We start from the raw sequence: 20675 nt of genomic DNA on the forward strand, positions 1-20675 counted from the left end.
CCAGCTGTGTTTTATTTACAAACTAATGAACAGTGAGGTTTTGTTCAAGAAAGAAAAAAAAAAGAAACAAAAAAAGCCTGTGAAAGCAATTCATGTGATCATTCTTTTAAATTGCTCGTGGCAAATAACCAGTTTGCCTGTATTTAGCGTAAGTGTAACCATTACATCCTGGGAAGAAAAATCGAAAAGGCTTTGCAAAAGTTAAATTATACAGTCTTGTTCCAAGGCAAAAGATACTCTACTCTAGAAATATGCACTCCTAATTTTCAGAAGTCTCCATAGGACACTGAAATATACACAGGATGGTGTGAGGGCAAAATGTGGAAGATGCACAATTGTGAATTTAAATGCTTTTTATTTTGCCCACAAAACAGAGCTTGCCTGACTACTCTGAACATAGAACCAGTGCAAGAATATGCCAGGCCCAGGAAGCACTGGAAACCTGCTGATGTCCACGATGGTTTATGGGAGGATAAGGCCTCAACTATTGCTAATAGAAATGTGGTTCCTCTAGCATATACTGTCACTGTCACCTCCTAATCTTCTGCTGACAGCAAACTTCCAGGACTCTATTTTTTGACTCTTCACTGCATTAGCACATCTTTTTCATGCTGCTTTTTTTTTTTCCATTTTTCATGTCAAGATTGTCTTGGTGCAGCCTTGTTTCCCCAGCCTTAACAATTTATGTGACTGAGGAGTCTTTAGCAGTCTCTATAACTGACAGAAAAGTTTTTCCAGGAAGAACCAACTCTCTCACAGCCTCTTACTTTCAATGTCAGTACTTTTTCTAGTTACAAATAGTTATTATGAAAAAGGAAAAAAATAAAAAAAAAGAAAACACACCTCAAAACCATTGTTAAGAGACTTTCTGGCTTGCAATGTTCATATCTCTGTGGCAATCAGCATATCAGGAGATAGAAATTTTCCCTCACAATCTCAAGAATACTGTCAGAATACCAGAATCATGTCTTAGGTTGGGAGAGATCTCCAAAATTCAAATTGTCCTATTTCCTGCTCAAAACAGATCTAAACTGATCAAGTTGTTAAGGTCCGTGCCCAGTCAATTCTGAACATGTCCAAGGATGGAGACTACACAACCTTTCTGGACATCCCGCATCAGTATTTGATCATCCTCACGGGATATTTTTGCCCTAATATCTATTTGTAATCTCCCACCTTGCAAACTTGCACCCATTGCCTCCTGTCCTATCACTGTGTGCCCTCAAGAAGACTCTAGCTCTATCATCTTCTGATCAGCTAGATGTGGACAGAAGCACTGTCTGCCCTTCAGCTTCTCTTCTCCAAGCTGAGCAAACCCAGCTTTCTCAGCCTTTTCTCATATTGCCTGTGTTCAATGTCCTTTAACCATCTTGGCGGTCTCTGCGGGACACACTGCAGTATATCAATACCAATCTTGCACTTCAGAGTCCAAAAGAGGACACACTGTTCCAGATGTGGTCTTAAAATCACTGAGCAACATGGATCACTTCCTTTGCCCTTCTGGTGACCCTTTTCCTAATGCAGCCGCCTGCTGCAAACACATGCTCCTGGCTCATGGTGAGCTTCTTGTTCACAAAGGAGCCCCACAACCCTTTTTCCAGAGCTGCTTCCAAAATGGTTGAGCCCCAGCTTGTAGTGTTACATGGCGTTATTCCATCCTACATGCGGTATCTTTCTTTTATAGAGCTTCATGATGTTCCTTGTAACCCATATCTTCAGCTTGTCCAGGTCCCTCCAGATGGCAGCCCTGCCCTTCAGGACATTGACTGCTTTCTCCAACTTGGTGTTGTCCACAAACTTACTAAGGATGCACTCTGTCCTATCACCTGGGTTGATAGTGAAGACTTTAAGCAGGATTGGTCCCATTATTGCCCACTGAGGGACCCCATTAGTTACTGACCTTTAGCTGGAAATTGCACCACTAATCACAGCTTTTTGGTTCCACCAGTTGAGCCAATTCCCCACCCACCATTTTGTCTTATACAGCCCTTATCTTCCAAATTCAATGATAAGGAGATTGTGGGAGATAGTGTCAAAGACGTCATTAAAATCGATGTGCACATCATCCACTTGCTTTCTCTTGGCCACAGCACCCATCACCTCATCGCAGAAGGCAGTGAGGAAGATCAGGTATGATTTCCACTTGGTAAACCTAGAAAAACAGGTAAAGCCTGGGAAAGAAAAGTCCTCATTGTGGCCTTCCTGTACATTGAGGGAACCTACAGAGAAGATGGGGCAAGACTATTTACGAGGGCGTGCAGTGACAGCACGAGGGGGAACGGCTTCAAATTGAAAGAGAGTAGGTTTAGGTTGGATATTAGGAAAAAAATCTTTACTGTGAGAGTGATGAGGCACTAGAACAGGTTGCCCAGAGAAGCTGTGAATGCCCCATCCCTGGAGGTGATCAAGGCCAGGTTGGATGGGGTTTTGAGTGGAAGGCTGGAAGGCGTCCCAGTGGAGTTGAAACTAGATGATCTTTAAGGTCCCTTCCAACCCAGGACACACTGTGGTTCTATGATTCTATGATAAACCTGTGCTGGCTGCTGTTAATCTCCTTCTTGTCTATTTTTGTGTTTAGAAATTAATTCTGAGTGGATTTGCCCCATCATCTTCCTGGAGACTGAGGTGAGGCTGATTAGTCTGTAGTCCCCTGAATGCATCTTTTTGCCCTTCTTAAAAACAATGTGACATCTGCCTTTTTCCAGATCTGAGGAGCCTCCACAGTTGCCATGGCATCTCACAAATGATGCAGTGGGGCATCACAATAGCACTAGCAAGCTTAAATGCATCCCATCTGGTTCTATGGACTCATGTATGCACAGGAGATTTAAATGATACCTAACTTTCTTCCTCTGCTGTGGGTACTGGTTTGCTCCCATGGATCTTGCTAGAAGGCTCAGGGACCTGGGAGCCCTGAGGACAAGCCTTCCAATGAAAAAACTGAGATGAAAACTGCAATGAGTGAATCAGTCTTTTCCTTATGATTTCTCACTAAATTCCCTGCCCCACTGGTAAGTGGGCACCCAGAGTTCTTACCCTTCCTTTAATACCAATGTTTTCATAGATACTGTCCTTGCTGCCCTTCACCTTGCTCATTTCTGGTCTTTATATGCTGTGTGAAGGTGATTACTGCACAAATTCAATTTCAATCTCTTTGCCTTCAGAGCCTGAAGAAGCCTTTTCCTTTCCGTTCCGTTTGCAGCAGCCTGAGATTGTGGCTGGGAGGAGTAGGTGCTATTTTGTGTGACTTAAGGTGAGCTGGTGCAAGCTAATCTTGATGATCCAGACTGAATGCACAGCCCAGGGTGAGAGAGACTGTAGTGGCATGTCATTTAATATTCCTGAACAATGACATTTTGATCAAATTCTAGAGCAAGTTGAGAAGGACATATTTTTGTGAAGGAATCAATCAATCAAAAAGATAAAACAGGCTTTGGGATTTTTTTTTCCTCCTGTATTTCAGTAGCAATCTAGGGACTTCTAAAACATATTTTTTAAAAAGGAAAATGTTATTCTGCATTTTTTCACTACTCTCAAGCAGAATTTTGTTGAAAGTCCATTTCATAAGTCTAGTTCAAGTAGTTGTGCCTCTCTTAGTGTTACAGCATATTTGTCAAAAGTTGCTTAGTCAGGGGAAATACTGCAAACCTATTTTCTGTTTCCTTTATAATTCACTTTGTTTAAATGGCAATGAACCAGAAATATTTAAAAGTATATGTAATATATATAACTTTCAAAATTTAAGCTAGATTTTCCACACTTTAATGTATTCACCAATACCACATGCCTTAGTTTATAAATTATAATCCATAAATTTAAGAGCTAGTGATTCCGATTCTTTTCAAATAGTTAACTCTAATTCACTATTTAATCAATGGAAGTCTTTTTGTCATGTTTCAATTGCTATGTCACTGGAAATTAATGAAAATTTTATGTTCATAGAACTAGGTTCCTGCAAGGGTTAATTGGATTTAGTCTAAGCACTTTACACAATAGCACAGCAGGAAATTGGAATTTAAGGCGAGATTACATCCTTAAACATAGTACATAAAAGATTTTTTTCGTTTGCCCTGAAGTAGCACTCTTCTTAAATTGGGTGTCACTGCAACACCATGAAAGCCGTTCTGCTGCTAAATTTCAAGTAGATATTCAATATTTTAGAGTATTTTATACAATCAGCAGATATAAACTATCAAAAAACCTACTGCAAGGATTGATCTGGATACTCTTGGATTTGACATAAAAAAAGTGAATACAATGGCTCTAATAGCCCGTTCTGCTGTAGATCATAAATTGGTAGGGCATTCAAGTCACCTGTATTAAAGCACTTTCTGCATATAGAGTTTGTGTGGAGAACAATTAAAAAAACCCAAACCCACAAATAATCCTCAAACAACACGATCATGTCCCGTATACAGAGACCACCTCTCAAAAGCATCACATGCAAGGAACTAGGTGGCCTCAAGTACCAATTTTTTGGGGGAAAGGTATATAGATTCTAGAGTTTTATGCTCTGATTCATTCTCTGGCTGACCCTCCAGAAGATACACTTGCTTGTTGAACAACTTCTGCCATCATCTTAACTTTTTCAATGCAAAAAAGTGCATGAATTGAACTGAAACCTATGAATGAAAAGTGGTGTTATTTGAAAGAATTTGATGTGCTACTGATGCATTTAGTTCTGTGCCCCTCGCCTATGCCACCTCAGAGGGCTTTGTTACAACAAGGCTATCATCCCATGTCCTTTTTATTCTGTTAGATTCTCCCTTATGTGCTCATTTTCTTGGAACTAAGAAGGAATTTTACAGTAAATTTGAATGTGGCTCTCTCAACTACATATAATTATGTTAAAAAGGTATCAGAAACAATGAGGTCTTCTTCATAGCTTGTTAATGAATGGCAGCTGAAGTTGCAGGAATCACCAAAGAACATGCATACAAATCATGATCCATTCTATCTGTCCTTAGGCCAGTACACAGCAAGAGGGCCAATATGCAGACACCACGTCTTTTTTTGTTGTTGATCTTCTTAAATAATGTGTCTTTCTTACTCAAATTCCTTTCAGAAAAGCTGTCTCTAACTAGAAGGTATTTTAAACATCTCATACTTTTTATTCATGGAATGAATATGAATAAAAGTCATGAAAGGCATCTCTACAGTCATATAATCCAATCCATGGTATGAGAACCTCCCAGATGTCACACACCATGCCTGTAATTGCTTGCATACACTGAACACTCTCCAGAGCAGTAGGAATCTCTGGAGCATAACGTGTCCTACATGACTTCCTGAAAATTAAACCCAGGTAAGCAGATTTTCTACCTTGGTTTTTTTTCTCTTGATCCAACAGACTTGCTGGCACTACAAATCATACTGCCTTAAAGAATAGAGATTCAAGTAAAAAGCCAGACTATACTGGTTGTGAGGATGAATTTGTTGTGCTTTGCTGTGATGCAAATTGTCAAACAAAGAAAGTATTTCTGCTCGTCAGAGTAATGACCTCTGGAAAGGACATCAGTTCCCAACACATATGCAAATACAGGCACCGATGAATTTCTCACACCCTCCTCTGGGACACAGGCAGGCATCTGCAAAACCAGGTTCTCTGAAAATGGTTCAGTAGGCTCAGGATTCCTCCATGACTCTGCCAGTAATATTTGCCCTCCTCCTGCTCTAATGCTGCCACTAGCACTTGTATCATAAGACTATATGCTAAAGAAAACACCTAACTATCATGAGACTAGTGATAAAACCACAAGGGCTAGACACAATCAATAAAATGGGAGTATTTTGGAATGAGATGATCTTTAAGGTCACTTCCACTTCACAGACTACTCTGTGATTCTATATTGCTTCTCTTTTGTCCTAGATGGTATTTCTTTTAAGTAGTTTGTATGGGATGCTTTATAGTTTAATGATACAGAGCTAAAACCTGCAGTATTTTTCATGGCTCCATGGAAGACTCAAAGTAGAGAGGTTTGGTCTGATGTCTTGCAAATATTAGTATTCCCAGTTTAGAACACACCACCTCATGACTTCGAGGTAAGGACAAGAAGCCAGCACTTCTGTCAGTTCTTTCAGTTCTGGCTTCCTGGATTTGCTCCACTGAGGTCCTGGGCTTTTTTCCCACCCAAACCCTGGGGGCACTCCATAGCCTCAGCATTTATGGGCCTTGCTGAAGCAGCTGAAGAGAGGACCGTGGCTCCGCAATGCGTGGTTCCTAATTCCTTATGATCCAATGGAACCTGAATCCTTTTGGGATCTGTGCTCCTTACCAGTTCTGTAGTGCCCATACGTGTGGGTGAAGGGAGACCCAGCACGCAAAGGTGCTGTGAGAGTTTGGTATGGTGGCAGCATATTTGTAAGAACAGGTAAAAAATAGCAGCTACAGACTTATGTGAACATGCAATACCACACATACACATACAACTCCCTGGAGTTGTTATGCCATGAAAGACTGCACAAGCAGGATGGGATTAAACTTATTTATTAAGTTCCAAACCCACTGTGAGCCTTTAGGAGGGATATACTTAAGAAATCAAGACATACCAATCTTCAGTTTGTTCCACAAAGGGGGAAAATTTACTTGAAATTTCCACTCCATCCTATAATTATTTTTTTTAATTTATGGTAAAATGTTCACTTGAATTGGCAGTAATCGGAAACATGGGTGAACAGTTCTGTCACACAAATGACACTGTAAAATGTTTTATCTCTCATCAGAAGTACATGGAAAGAAGTTTATTTTATTCTTCCCCAAACATCACTGCCTATTTCTATTTTAAAAACCAGCATATGTATTAAAAATATGTTCCTTTAATTTTAAAGGCCTTTCTTTGTATTTAGAGACTCATTATTTCATTAGGAATTCTGTATTGTAAAAGATTTGTGTACTTTTGGAGGGTAAGCAGTAAGCACAGTCTCTCATTAGGCCACAAGTAGTTAACACATTCCTAGTTTCCAAGTGGCTCCCAGCTCACTTATCTGTTGCATTTAAGCAGTGTCTTCACAGTTTTAATTGGATAAACTGCAACACAAAGTATTTAAAAATAAAGAAAATTTCTTTTTGAGAATGTCTTAGAAGAAAACACTTGGAAGGCAGGTTTTTTTACCACCTCATCTTTATGTCTGGTTTCTTTTCCCTTTAAATATACTGGTAGACCTCTTTTTCTACAGTGTGAAGCAGCAGGAAAAGAAGAAGCAAGCACCCAAGTGATCTTTAGGAAAACATGATAAAATATTGCTCGTAGCATCCATATTTCTTCTCTGCTCTATGAGACGTGACAGCAATAAGGGCTGAATCACTTCCTATGGTTCTTCAGAGACCATAGCTGCTGGAAGGATAATGGCTCTTTCTTCATGTAGAGACAAATGTTTCGGATTTTACTGAGGATTCCCTGGCCACCCAAGTGTTAAATTAGCTGATTTTGAAAGGATGAGTAAACTAAGCCTAAGAGACTTTTTTTTTCAGATGCTCTCATTCCAGGCAACTATTGCATAGCTTGCTATGGAGCCTCTGTAATTCTTCTCATGGCCCTTTTCATTTATGTTTACTGGATTGGCACTGCCTGCAAGATTTAACTTAGGGTTTTCAAAAGCCCATGATTCTTTCTTTGAAGATGCAAAGTGCCCTTTGTAAAAAAATTCACATCCTCAGCTTTGAACTTCAGCAGCAGCCTATTATTTTAACACTTCTTTTAAATGTTAATGTGCTATTTTCTAAACTTCAAACTGCTAAACTGCTGCATGATTTCCAGACTCCACAATGAAGGTTTTCATGTTGGAATGACATTTCCTCTAGATTATATAGATACAAGTCTCCATAATTACAGAGAGAAAAGAGCAAGGTAAGGGTTCCAGCAGAAGAAAACATACCTGAGTTTTTAACTGAATAGCTGCACTGAAATAGAGGACAGCCATTCTCAGGCTGCATAGCATTTAAAGGCACTTGGAAGAGACCATTTAAATCCCCCATGCTGCCACAAAACAAGATAGAAGCCTCATCCCATGCTGCAGCAGCCATCTATCTGTATAATTGATGTATTTATGCAAGACATACATGTACAGCCCCAGTTAGGTTCAAACTGCCAATGATAATAGGGATGCTGCCTTTTGGTGTAGGAGGGAGTCTCTGCATCACAGATTTCATTTTTCATCATAGGTGGCTACTAAATGGCATCTGATCTGCCACAAGTTTATATTTTAAGAAAATAAAAGGTAAGTAAAAACACCCTGAGATTTCACGTCTTGGCGAAATGAGAAGGAATCCTCTTGACCAGAGTGAAATCAAGCAAAAACCTTCAGGAGATCAAAAAAATAAATTAAAAAAAACAACCAAAACAGCTGCCAATCCTGTCCATTATTTACTCTTTCTGTCAATCAGTGCAGCCACACAATTTCAACCCTCTTTTCCTGGAGTAGGAAGAAAGAGCAAGAGATGTACGTATAGACTATCTAAATGTACTCTGCATTTCTCCTTGTATTCAGGGATCAACTACAAGGGCACAATGGTTGCACACACTACACATTCTTCATCTAAGAGTCTGGATTCTGGAACATCCAAGAACACAGCACGGGTTTAGATTGGCCTGACTCCTGTGCGTAAGGCTGTCATGTCAGTGTCTTTTTGCTAGTGGATTAAGCTACATATCAGGCATATTAAGCCACCTAGCACACACACATGGGTGTGTAGGGTCCCACAGATTTCCTGGTGGCACCTCCTAGTTGCTACAGGGCCACATTTTTAAGCTCCTCAATGAGGTTCTAGACTAAAGTCCTCATGTTGCAGAGAGTAGAATCACTAATTTTAGCTTAATTTTGGTTCCCTGTAGTCCTTCATTTTAACAGGCTCTTAGTGTACTGGATAAGGAATATTGGGTTCACTTTTCCTCCACAGATGAAATTTTAAGGAAATAGGTAAATCTAGAATCATGTTCATATAAATCCATAACATACAAACAGTAGTGGGATCATACCTGAGATATCTGAGGCTATATTTTAAGGCATGTATGACCAAGGACCTGTGGGAAATGTGCGGATTTCTGGAGAAGCCCTAGGGTATTTCAGACCATTTAAAATGCCTTTGCATAGCCTGGTCAGTTGGACCTCTTGTGTCTGGTCAGAAAATTTGCTTTCAATGCCACATGGGTTCTATGAGTGGATCTGTCATAGATGAGAGCTTAGACACTTGGCCCATAAATGATAATTTTCATTTTGATGTCTTCATTTATAACTTAAACCTATTGCTAGTGACTTCAGATGATGTCAGATCTTATCCCACTGAAGTGTCAGCACCATTCCTAGCCCTGAAAACAAGGAGTGAAGGAACAGCAAATTTTCTGCTCAGAAAGAAGGACCGGTGGACAGGCAGCAAGACTCCTCCTAGAGTTGTTTGTTTCTTTTTATCAAAACCAGAAACAAAACCAAGATGATAACTCATCAAAAGGGTAGGTTTTGCACAGGAATAATAGGGAGGTGTAGTCAATATAAGCAGAATCACAGAATCCTCTAGAAGGTAATTAAATGTTTTCTGACATACTCTGAAGTTGTAATTGAGGTCTTCTGGAGCAAAAGAGCTTTGAGAAATTACTATTTACTCACTAATTCAGAAAGGTCCTGTTTTATTTACAGCCATTTGGGTTTATTAAGAAACTACATAGAATATTTATAGTATCTGCAGTCTGTTCACTATTCGTTTGGAAACAAAAAGAGCACATCTACAGTTGGTAAGTTAAAACCCTGTATTATGTCATCATGATGGAGGCAAGAGCTTTTTACACAGCATTTAGAGACACCCCCACAAAGATCTGAATCATACTGTGTGTGGAGTCGTGGGCAGCGCTCCCTGCTGCCTCTCCCTACTGACTCAGAGGGGCTGCTCTACCCCAGAATAAGGAAGATTTTCTGTGGGGAATCTAGCAAGGAATCAAGCTAAATCAGGTAGGCAGCTGACATGCAAAAATCAAGAAAAATATTTAGTTTTTTAAAGCTTTGCAACATCAGTAAGGAAAAATTGATACCAAAGAGTGAAACCTCACATTTACACTGGTGTATTGTAGTGGTTCATGGAGATTTGGAAAGCAAAGGGTAATTCCACAGGCCACATGAGAGTTAGTTTTGAGTGTGGTCTATACATCCCTCAAAACTAAGGATCTCTTTGACATGGTTTTCAGCTTCTTTCATATTCCTAAAACACCATTTTTCTTGCAACGCTTCAGATAATTAGTGCTTTGTCAGCTTTGTTTTATACAAACATCTTCAATACAAACACCTAGCAGTCCAGGAACTACATTTAATAAGTGAATGACTTAAAGCAATTAAAGACATTAATTAAATTAATTTACAATAATAATAGTGTCTAATGTAACTAAAGCATGTCAGTGGGTTTTCTTTTTCTTACTATAGAATCTCAAACCTCTAAATCATTTTCCAACAAAATGATGGGCTTGACTCAGCTAAGTGACACCTGACTTACTTTCTTGGGCCATTTAGAGGTCTTTAGGATCTAGTGATGCAGAGACCTCCGGTTGAAAACTCACATCCAAAAGACAAACAATTCCCAACATTAAGAAACACAATACAGGCTAAAAGCTTAATAAATTCAGCTTGGTTGTCAGTAGTGGGTAGAACTGATCTGTGGAGGACTTGACACATAATTTAATACAATGTCAGCTCTTTAAAGAAGAAAAAAGAATGGTTCCCAAAATAACCAAGGGAAATATCTCCACTCTTATGGAGAAGGGAACTGTCTTGAAGTTGAGCATGAGGTTTATATCACTCATCTTCTCCCTTTCATCTACCTGTTAGACTAGATCAAATCCCAACAACCACTCATTCCTGACTTTTCAGTATTTATAGCTCGAAGTTAATCTGAAATCTTGCTGTGCACTCAATAGTAGGCTCTTTTCCACAAATGTCTGGGTTCATGACCTCTATTCAAAATACCACAAAATTAGTGTCACATATCCTGTCTTTGGTTGTGGCTGACTGATGAAAATTTTTCTTTCCTTGGCCTGTGCCCAAAGGCTGGTCATTGCTCTTCACATCCAACGGCATAACTGTCCATGTAATTGCTCCTTGGCAGAATTAGTTCAGTACAACTGAGACTAAAAGAGATCTACTACCTAAGAGAAGTTAGATTGTGCCTAATTAATTAGTGTAGACTTCAGTTCCACAAGCACTTCTGCTGGCAAATAAAGGTTCAGAGTCAGCATTGGTATCTCAGTGAAGAATGATTCCAGTGAAGCTCTACAAAGCTCTGGACACGCACAGGTTACAGATGTACTATGAAATCACACCGAACAATCTGGTTTTAGTCTCCTTCTTCAGGGGTAGGAACTTGAAAAAGGATAATTGGAGTTTGGAGTCATAGCAAGAAGACTAAAACCCTTCCAGGTGCCTTCCAGGCAGACTGGAGTGCTTGGGGTTTGTGGCAATTTGTCCTCCAACCAGGCACTTCTGCTTGATGATAGGAAGTGCAAAAGCAGGTAAATATAATTATATGCTATTGGAACATCTTCACAGTTTCCAAATGTCTTGGACTCAGACTTGGGTATAGGTACAAGTTAAATTTCCATTTTACTTGAAGAATTTGACGAAAATAAAGAAAAAAAATTTAATGCAAGAAAAACTAAGCTTAGAGTACAGCCCAAACCATGGGTGTTGAACTAGGTGATCATTAAAGGTGTGCCTTCTCCTTTTTTTTTTTTTGTTTTCAGTAAAAAACTTTTGGTATTGGAATAAAATACAGCAAATTTCAATACACCACTGAAACTCATGGAAATTCTCTCTAATGCTTCAGTTTCTGGACTTTACTAATGACAAATTTATTCCATAATGCCTCTGACACAACAAAATCCTTGTTCGGTAGAGCTCTGCTTGTGTACTTCTGTTCTGCTTTGCTTAGATGCTAAATATTAAATACCAGCAAGACTTTCAAACTATCTGCCAGGATAAAAAGTCTCATTTTACCCTAATTATCTAGAGGTGCTCTCAGTAAGTAGGTAGCGGATCACTATCATTGAAGCAAATTAGGTCAACTCAGTTTCTCACTTGCAGTAATTTCTCACCAGTGAGAAAGGTGTGGGGTGAGATCTTCCATCTACATTGAATATTTCTCTTTTTCACTGTCCAACTTTTTATGGGAGACATTAGGCTATAAATCACGATTGTTATGGTTTGGTTCAGACCACAGTGTACATAAAGCTTCCGGAACATTGTAAAGCAAGTCTTGGCTCACAAATGAGCACAATGGATACAAAGGATATTTATGGACAAAAGGATGTAATCAAGTGATGCACTTTCAGACTGAACTGTTAGTGCTGTAATTGAAAAGAAAAGAGTCACAGCTCTTGTTTGCCTCTCTGGCACCAAGTTAAAGACAGAGCTCGGGTCTTGAACCAGGTTCTAAGAATAAATGTACAGTTGGTCAGAAGGCCTGTTCTTGCTGAGACACCAGGTTGCAAAGCTACAAGATGTCATGGCTCTGAACTTCCCAGCCTGTGGGAATTGACACATACAGGTAACCAAGGGCAGCAATCAAACCACAGCTGAAATGCAAAGACTAGATTTATTTCACTACCTCACTAGCAACACACAGGCAACACAGGCTCATTTTGGCTCAGTTCATCCTACCCAACAGCAAGGGTGGGGGCTCACCTGCCTCACTATAACAAAAGTCTTCCACATGTGTCTGAGAGTGTGTTATCTCTCCACAGGAATTCTACTTCTCAAAACAGGCAGATGATAAACAACATAAGGCATAATAAATTGAATTTTCCCACACTAACATTTCATCATTTCCAGCTGCGAGATCAATTTGAGGGAAACTATTCCCTCCTATTAGCCAAATCTCGCAGTTGTAACTGTTTCCTCCCAACACAGACTCTCAAGGATTGCACACCTGAGCTGGACATACTTGCTAAACTGAGGAAGAGAAGCCGCAGCCAGGTGTGGAACAGTGACAGCTCTTCTCCATTTCCTGTTCTTATACAGAGGTGATAAGTGTTTGTGAGTCATTACAGCAAAACAAAGCACAAAAATAAACTACATTTTTAGCCCATCATTTATATCCTTTTGTTGGTATCATCCTAACCAGCTTTGAAACATGTCTTATTTTTGTGATTGCTTAGCCTTTACCAGGTTTTGTTCATCAGTTGTCATGGTGCTCAAGGGATCTAGTCACATCCAGAGAGCATGTAGTAGTACACACAGCAAAAAGAGTCTTATGCTACAGGGCTCCCTGTTAAAATAATTTCTGAGAAAAGGAGCTGAGAATAGTCACTTACAATGCTTACATTTTTTCTTCCACAGATTTTTGTCTTATTAAAACAGGATAGTAAGCTTATTGATTTTAGTAGGCTATCAGAATTGAATATGCATTGACCTGAAATTAAACTGAAAGGCCATGACAATTGGGCGAAAATGCCTTCCACAATGCAATAAAACCAACGTTGGAAGAGAAGGTAACAGTAACTGCAGCAATCTGACTGGAACCAAGAGTCATGCAAAGGGCAGGAGATACAGTCAGGCATCTGTGGCTGTCTATAGCTGGAAACATCAGAACCACTCACATAATCTTGAGAAACATCTCACTATATAATAAACAGTTTAATTTTAGAAAACAAGGTGTCTCTCCTGTTACAGCTCAGAATGCAACAAAAATTTTACCACACTGTACATTGCATTATAAATTGCTCACTGGTTTCATATTATATCTCCAGTACTTGCTTACACTTCTTATTTCAAAGCAGTTCCCTTATCTTACCTTTTATGTCTGATCACACTCTTAGACTGCCAACAATGAATGCTGTCACTAGTTACTATAAAGATGGTTGTGATCATCCAAAGAATGTTCTTTTCACTCCTAACTATCAAAAAGTGAGAGGCATGATTGAAATTTAGAGAATAATCCTTTTAATGACATTTTCAACAGCTCTGAGCAGGTTGAGTTAGCGTAAGTACAGATTCCTCTCATTACTTCACAAGCACCTACTCTGTTAAACCCACTGTTTTCTTACCCAGTTTCCTGGGTCCTCCTTCTTGCCTTTTTTGAAGACTGGAGTGATACTAGCTTTCCTTCAGTCCTCAGACTACTCTCCTCCATGACCTCTCAAAGATGATGGAGACTGGCACAGCAGTAACATCTGCCAGCTCCCTCAGAATTCATGGGTGCATCCCATTGGGACCCGTGGATTTGTGAGCGTCAGTTTTGCCTAAATGATCTTAAAGCCAATCCTTCTCCACCAAGTGAAAGTCTTCTTTTCTTCAGACTTTCTTGCCTCCAGGGTCTGGAATTGCAGAGGGCTGGCCTTAGCAGTAAAAACTGAAACAAAGGCACTCAGTACTACTGCCTTCTCTGTAGCCATTGTCACCAGGGCACCCACCTCACCCAGCAGCAGGCCCACATTTTCTGTAGTTTCCTTTTGCTATTGATGTACTTGAAGAAGCCCTTCTTGTTGTCTTCAACATACCTTGCCAGATTTGGTTCCAAATGGAACTTATCCCACATGCCTTCTCATATGCCATATGTGGTCTTAAAATAAGTTGGGAGTTTTTCCCTGTGATATGTTTGAAGACTTTTTTAGAACTGGTGGTGAGAAGCCCTCCCATGTAGACCCTACAACACTCAATAGATTCTAACCATTTGTTGTTTTTTTTGCCATCATTCAGTCAGCAACAGAACTGGTAAAAGAGTCTTCAGATAATTTTGGTTTTTGAAAGGTTGAGATGTTTTAGTCTAATGTGGATTTGAATTAAGGCAGTGGAAAACTCCTTAGTCTGGTACAAGCAAGGTGAAGAAGTATTTTTGAAAATTCTAGCTTTGAACTTTAAAAATTTGATTGTAAATGCACAGCACTAACTATCCTGGAGTACTTAAAGGGGGCTTATAAAAATGAGGGAGAGTGACTTTTTACACAGGCAGATAGTGATAGGACAAGGGGGAACAGTTTGAAACTAAAAGAGGAGAGATTTAGATTGGATGTTAGGAAGAAATTCTTTACTCAGAGGGTTGTGAAGCACTAAAGCAGGTTGCTTAGAAAAGCTGTGGATGCCCCATCTTTGGAAGTATTCAAGGCTACGTTGGATGTGGCCCTGAGAAACCTGGTCTAGTGGAGGGTGTCTCTGCCCATGACAGGAGGATTGGAACTGGATTATATCTAAGGTCTCTTTCAACCCAAGCCTTTCTACAATTCTGTGATTCTATGAAGTGTTCAAATCATGTAGCAAACTAATAAAAAAAACTAATAACCTTCACTCCTTTAGTTACATACATTGATTATGTTTCCAGGATGAATAAAGTCAGTTTCATCTGTGATAGCTCTTTGCCCATTACCTATGGAGCAAGAGTTGCTCTGCTATACCTTGCATACTTATTCTTCAGTAATGACAGTGTGCTGAAAAGGCAAAACTAGAAAGCACTATATCCACTTTTAAAAACTAAAGCATTGGGAAGTAAGCAGTTTATGGAAGTCAGATAAAATAAAAGACAGAAAGACGGGAGTCTTGATTCCTCTTGTAGGAAAAAGCATCCCTGGTGCTTTCAGATTAGCCAAGGCCCCACTGCAAGTTTTGTTCACTCAGAGGACTGTGCAGCCTTTCCTTTTTAATTAACTCACAACTTGTGTTGCTCAGAGGCTGTTGACTGTGAGGGAGCACGGAACCCTGTTGTGCTCAGAGTGACGCACACACAGCACAGCCCGACCTACAAAACGCACGTCTGAAGGCTGACAGCAGGTAGAAGAAAAATGGCATTATAATTCCTCTTTTAAAAAGGGGAACCAGGTGTAAGACACTGAAGTATTCCTGGCTTAAAACATTTCAGGGGTGTGTGTGTGCAGGAAGGGGCAGGTTGAGCCTTGATCTGGGGAGGCAACGCCCTGCCCTGCACACCCCACTCTCCTGGGTCTGTATCCCAGCCCCACGGTGGCCACCAATCCCTGGCACACCAAAAGCAATGCTCCACACCTCAACCCTGGAGTCCCTAACCCAGCTCCTGAGTGGCCAGATAACAGGGAAGTTCTACTTGGGGAAAGGGCCCGGGAAAGCCAATTTTTGGGGCCTTACATCAGAAGTCAGGACAAAGCAAGCTTTTTGTTCGAAGTGGTGCAAAGTTGTTGCAAAACTAGAAAGTTAACATGGATTTCCAAAGCTGTAGGCTGCAATGTGAGGGCTGGTTGCATCCCCTCTTGTCAAGGGGAATCTAACCTTTGAAAATCAAATCCCAGTCATTTACTTAGGTCCCTTGTCAATAAGTAATACGAAACAGTTGTGATACTTGATATGATGGCACCCACTGAAACAGCAGATATCACATGCCAGAGCTTGGCATTGTAAGGCCCAAAAAAACCCTGACTCGATAAGACTTTGAAAGGGCTTAGTTTTTCATGTACTCTGAGTTAAACACATGGGAGAAATACTGACAAGATATTCTCAAGAGGTAAAAACAACATGGAAATCTTTACTGGCAACTTCAGAAAACCAGAGAACTTTGGCAAAAGTTTTAGAGCAGCATTCAATCAACATAAAACACTTCTCAAAGCATTAATTTAGCCCATTCAGCTTAGCAAACTCTAAGCCTGTTCAATACTAAGTTACTCGAAAATTCCAAGAAAATGGAGTTATAAGAAGAAGAAAGAGAAAGACAAAAAAAATTCGGAAAAGGACACACATAGCTACCAACTCCTGGTTTTCAGTGGTGTTCAGCTGATAGATAATAATACCAAAAGGAGGTAGGGTTAAGACATGTGCTAGGTGCATGTTCCACGTCAAATAGCCTTTTGCTTTTCTGGGCACTTGCCCCAGGTGGGAATTCCAATCATGTGGCCACTCAGAAGGTGTGGTAGAGGCTGCAGAGGTGGGGTGTGGAGCATTGCCTCCAGTGCACCAGGGATTGGGAGCCACTGCCAGGCTGGGATACAGGCTCTAGGGGTGGGGGAGGGTTGGGGGGTTCATTGCCTCACCAGGCAAGGCCCCTTCCCCCACACACATGCACCCTAAAATGTCTCAAGACATCAATCTTTTCAGTCTCTCACAGGCATCATCAGAAATATTTAGGGTTTACTTCAGAGACACAATGTAACACACAGACTTTTGTCTCTTCTTGGCACCAAACATACGACAAAAGGTGGGAAGGATGTCTCAGGTTGCTCAGGACACCAAGTCAGGTTTTTAGTATCTCCAAGGATGGTGACTAAGTAAGTTTCAGGGCTTGCCACCATCTGGTCGGTCTATAGGTGTCAAGTGGGCTAACAGTGCTAGGATTCCCAAGACAGCATTTTGAATCTGTGCCCTATTCCTCTATTCTGTGATGGAACCAAAATCTCCCAGTCCCTGAGTGATTGAGGTTGAGACTCTGTCAGCCCAACTCAGCAAGCTGTAGGTTGCAAAGACAGTCTATACACTGCGAGTAAGAACTCAAAGTTTTAAAAGGAAGAAAGATAAAATGAAAAATCTTCGCATTCTGCTTAGTCCTCCCTGTGCAAGTGTTAAATCAATATCTTCATTAGTCATAATATGTCACTCGATCTTACTTCCGTTCAAAACAATTGCTTAATTTCCTTATCACAGGCAGCAAGTGAGGAGGGCTGGAAGAGACAGCTCTTTGTGTAAGAATGGGTAGCACATACTGTGAGTGAAGATAGTTCTTGATTACTTTGACCTTTCATCATTATAACTTTGCTTAATATTGTAATTAGAATACGTGCTTCATTTAGCCAAGGATGTGATAAAAAGTAATTCTTTCTGGGGTATTTTTATACAGCAGAGATGATTAAGAATTCAGTCGATGTGTGGTTTTCTGTTTTCTTTCCTATATCCTCTTTTTTAACTTCAACTCATGAGAACTATTAAGTTAGACCAAACCTTACGTATTGCATCCTATTCCTTGACAGATTGAACTATATCATTAGAATCCTTTAGCCTAACACCCTGGAATCATCATTTAGAAAAATAAGCCACTAAGAGTGAAAAAGGGTATGAAGGAAGGGAATGAATCAGGGCATGAAAAAAGGGCTCCACCGGTGGAGTAAGGAGACAAAACCAGTATCATAACTGAAGGAGCTTGAGACACACCAAGATAAATTTAGGAGTATCTTGGCCACTTGTCTAAAAAAAATTAAAAACCAGCTTCTGGAATAATCTTTTAACCAGTGCTTGAGATTTGCTTTTCAGTACATTCAGCAGGGTCAAGATTTGCCTGAATGTTCAGAAATTCTCTTGATCATCTACCCAATATATTACATTACATCATGCATGCAAAAAGCTAAAGTCAGGACCAACTGTTAGCTGCTTGCACCAATACATCTTTTCTAAGCTTATACTTCCACACAATTTTCTAGGGATTTGAAAATGTGAATTGGAGACTTTCCTCTGTACCTTTGTTGCATCATTTTTTCCCCCCAAACAATGTAAATTTTTTGACTTTGCGGGCAGCAAATTTTGGATTTGTGCTGGAAACAGTGCTAGTAACACAGAGATATTTTAGTTACTGCTGAGAAGATCTTACACACATTCAAGGTCTTTTTTGCTTCTCACCCCATCCCACCCCACCAGTGAGGAGGGTGGGGGTGCACAAGGAGTTGTGTGGGGACACTACTGGGACAGCTGATCCCAACTGACAATAGGGATATTCCACATCATATAGCATTATACACAGTATATAAAGCTGGGGGAAGAAGAAGGAAGGGGAGGACATTTGGAGTGATGGTGTTTGTCTTTCCAAGTCGATGTTGCCCATGATGGAGCTCTGCTGTCCTGGAGATGGCTGAAAAGCTGCCTGCCCATAACGATTGGTGAATGAATTCCTCCATTTGCTTTGCTGCTGTGTGTGGCTTTTGCTTTACTTATTAAACTCTCTTTATCTCAACTCAGGAGTTTTCTCACTTCTACTCTTCCAGTTCTCTCCCACATCTCAATGTAAGGAGAGCGAGAGAGAGGCTGCATGGGGTTTAGGTGCCAGCTGGGGTTAAACCACAACACAGTTTGTAAAGAGAGAAAAACTGTGTTACTGTGTCTGAGCTAGCTGTACACGTTTTCCAAAACAGAGCTGAATAGACATAAGACTGTCTGTATTCCAAGGAGCTCCTGCAGATTCTTGATCCTACAGGGATGACAACTGTGTGGTCTTGGGGTGCTCATAATCTCCCTTAATGGGTGAGCAATACTTGAAGACTGTAAGAGGAGAATGCTGGCCCATGCAGTGGTCCCAGAGCTCTTCTAGCACACAACTGCCATGCAGAGGCCAAAGGATGACCCTGAAGGAGGTGGGTCAGTAGGAGCCATGCTCTTAGAGAAATGGATATTGCCTGTGTCAGGGGAGCATTAGTCTGATCCAAGAAGCATCAGTGCGAGCTAAGCCAATTTCCATTTATTTGAAATTAAGGTGATTGACAGTTTACTTTGGAATCAGGTGTGTGTATATGCAGTGCACAATAGTACTGTGCAACACGATTATATAAGGCAATGTTCCCAAGCCCCTAGGATTTCCATCATGCCTCAATTTTCCTTAGCAGCTAAATCCAAACTCCCCTCTAGTCTTCTTGGCTCCTTATTTAGTTACGCCACTTGTTTGTTCAGACTTACAGAAATACAATAAAGCTGCCTTGCTGATGCTTTATGTATTTTGACTGTACATTAAAAATAAAACACCTAACCAAAATCTCACCTGAAAAATTACTATGTAACCTGTTTTTGAAGGACTCTACCTTCATATGTTATCCTTGGGGTAAGCAGCACGTGTTCTGCATTCCATGCCATGAAAGCACCAGTCTGGTGAGCTGTAACACAGCCCTTGCATTATTTCACACGCATTGAATAGCAAAAGAAGATATAGAAAAATCACAGTTGTGCCTTGGACCACAGGGGATCAGAGTCGACTCAGAACAAAGTGTTGTGAAGAGCAGACACTCTCTTCTCTTCTGTGTCCCTCTGCTCTAAATAAGGTTTGTCCTCAACAGTAAGGAAGCAAACCCTTGTGCATGCTTGTGCCTCAGACCCAAAGATCAGTCCTTGTGTCCTGTAGCAGAAGAGGTAAAAATTCTGTGTTCCTTTATTTCTTACTGGGAGGAGCTGTTGACTCCCTTGAAGACAGTGAGGTCCTGCAGAGAGGCCTTGATAAATCAGAGGACTGGTAAATCACTAACATATGAAGTTCAGCAAGGGGAAGTGCAGGAATCTGCACCTGGGATGGGTCAAACCGGGATATATGATCAGACTGGGGAATGAGAAGCTGGAAAGCAGTGCTGGAAAGCAGTGAAAGGGTCCTGTGGGTCCTGGTTGATGACAAGCTGGACATGAGTCAGCAGTGCCCTGGCAGCCAGAAGGGCCAGGCGTGTCCTGGGGTGCATCAGGCACAGCACCACCAGCCGGGTAAGGGAGGGGATTGTCCTGCTGAGCTCTGCACTGGGGTGGCCTCACCTTGAATATTCTCTGCAGTTTTGGGCAGCACAGTGTAAGAAAGACATTAAGCCATTGGAGCGTGTCCAAAGGAGGGCAACAAAGATGGTGAAGGGTCTTGAGAGGAAACCATATGAGGAGTGGCTGAGGTCACTAGGTCTGTTCAGCTTGGAGGAGACTGACAGGAGACCTCATTGCAGTTACAACTTCTTTGTGAGGGGAAGAGGAGGGGCAAGCACTGATCTCTTCTCTCTGGTGACCAGTGACAGGACCTGAGGGAA

General features: G+C 40.8%; 1 long non-coding RNA gene across 1 annotated transcript in view; it reads right to left on the minus strand.

Annotated features, from left to right (window-relative positions):
* LOC125321828 overlaps nt 1–20675 on the minus strand; it is a 50198-nt gene that overhangs the window by 16175 nt on the left and 13348 nt on the right. The window lies entirely within an intron of this gene.

Source organism: Corvus hawaiiensis, chromosome 2 (assembly GCF_020740725.1).
Source record: "Corvus hawaiiensis isolate bCorHaw1 chromosome 2, bCorHaw1.pri.cur, whole genome shotgun sequence".
NCBI classification, from domain to species: Eukaryota; Metazoa; Chordata; class Aves; order Passeriformes; family Corvidae; genus Corvus; species Corvus hawaiiensis.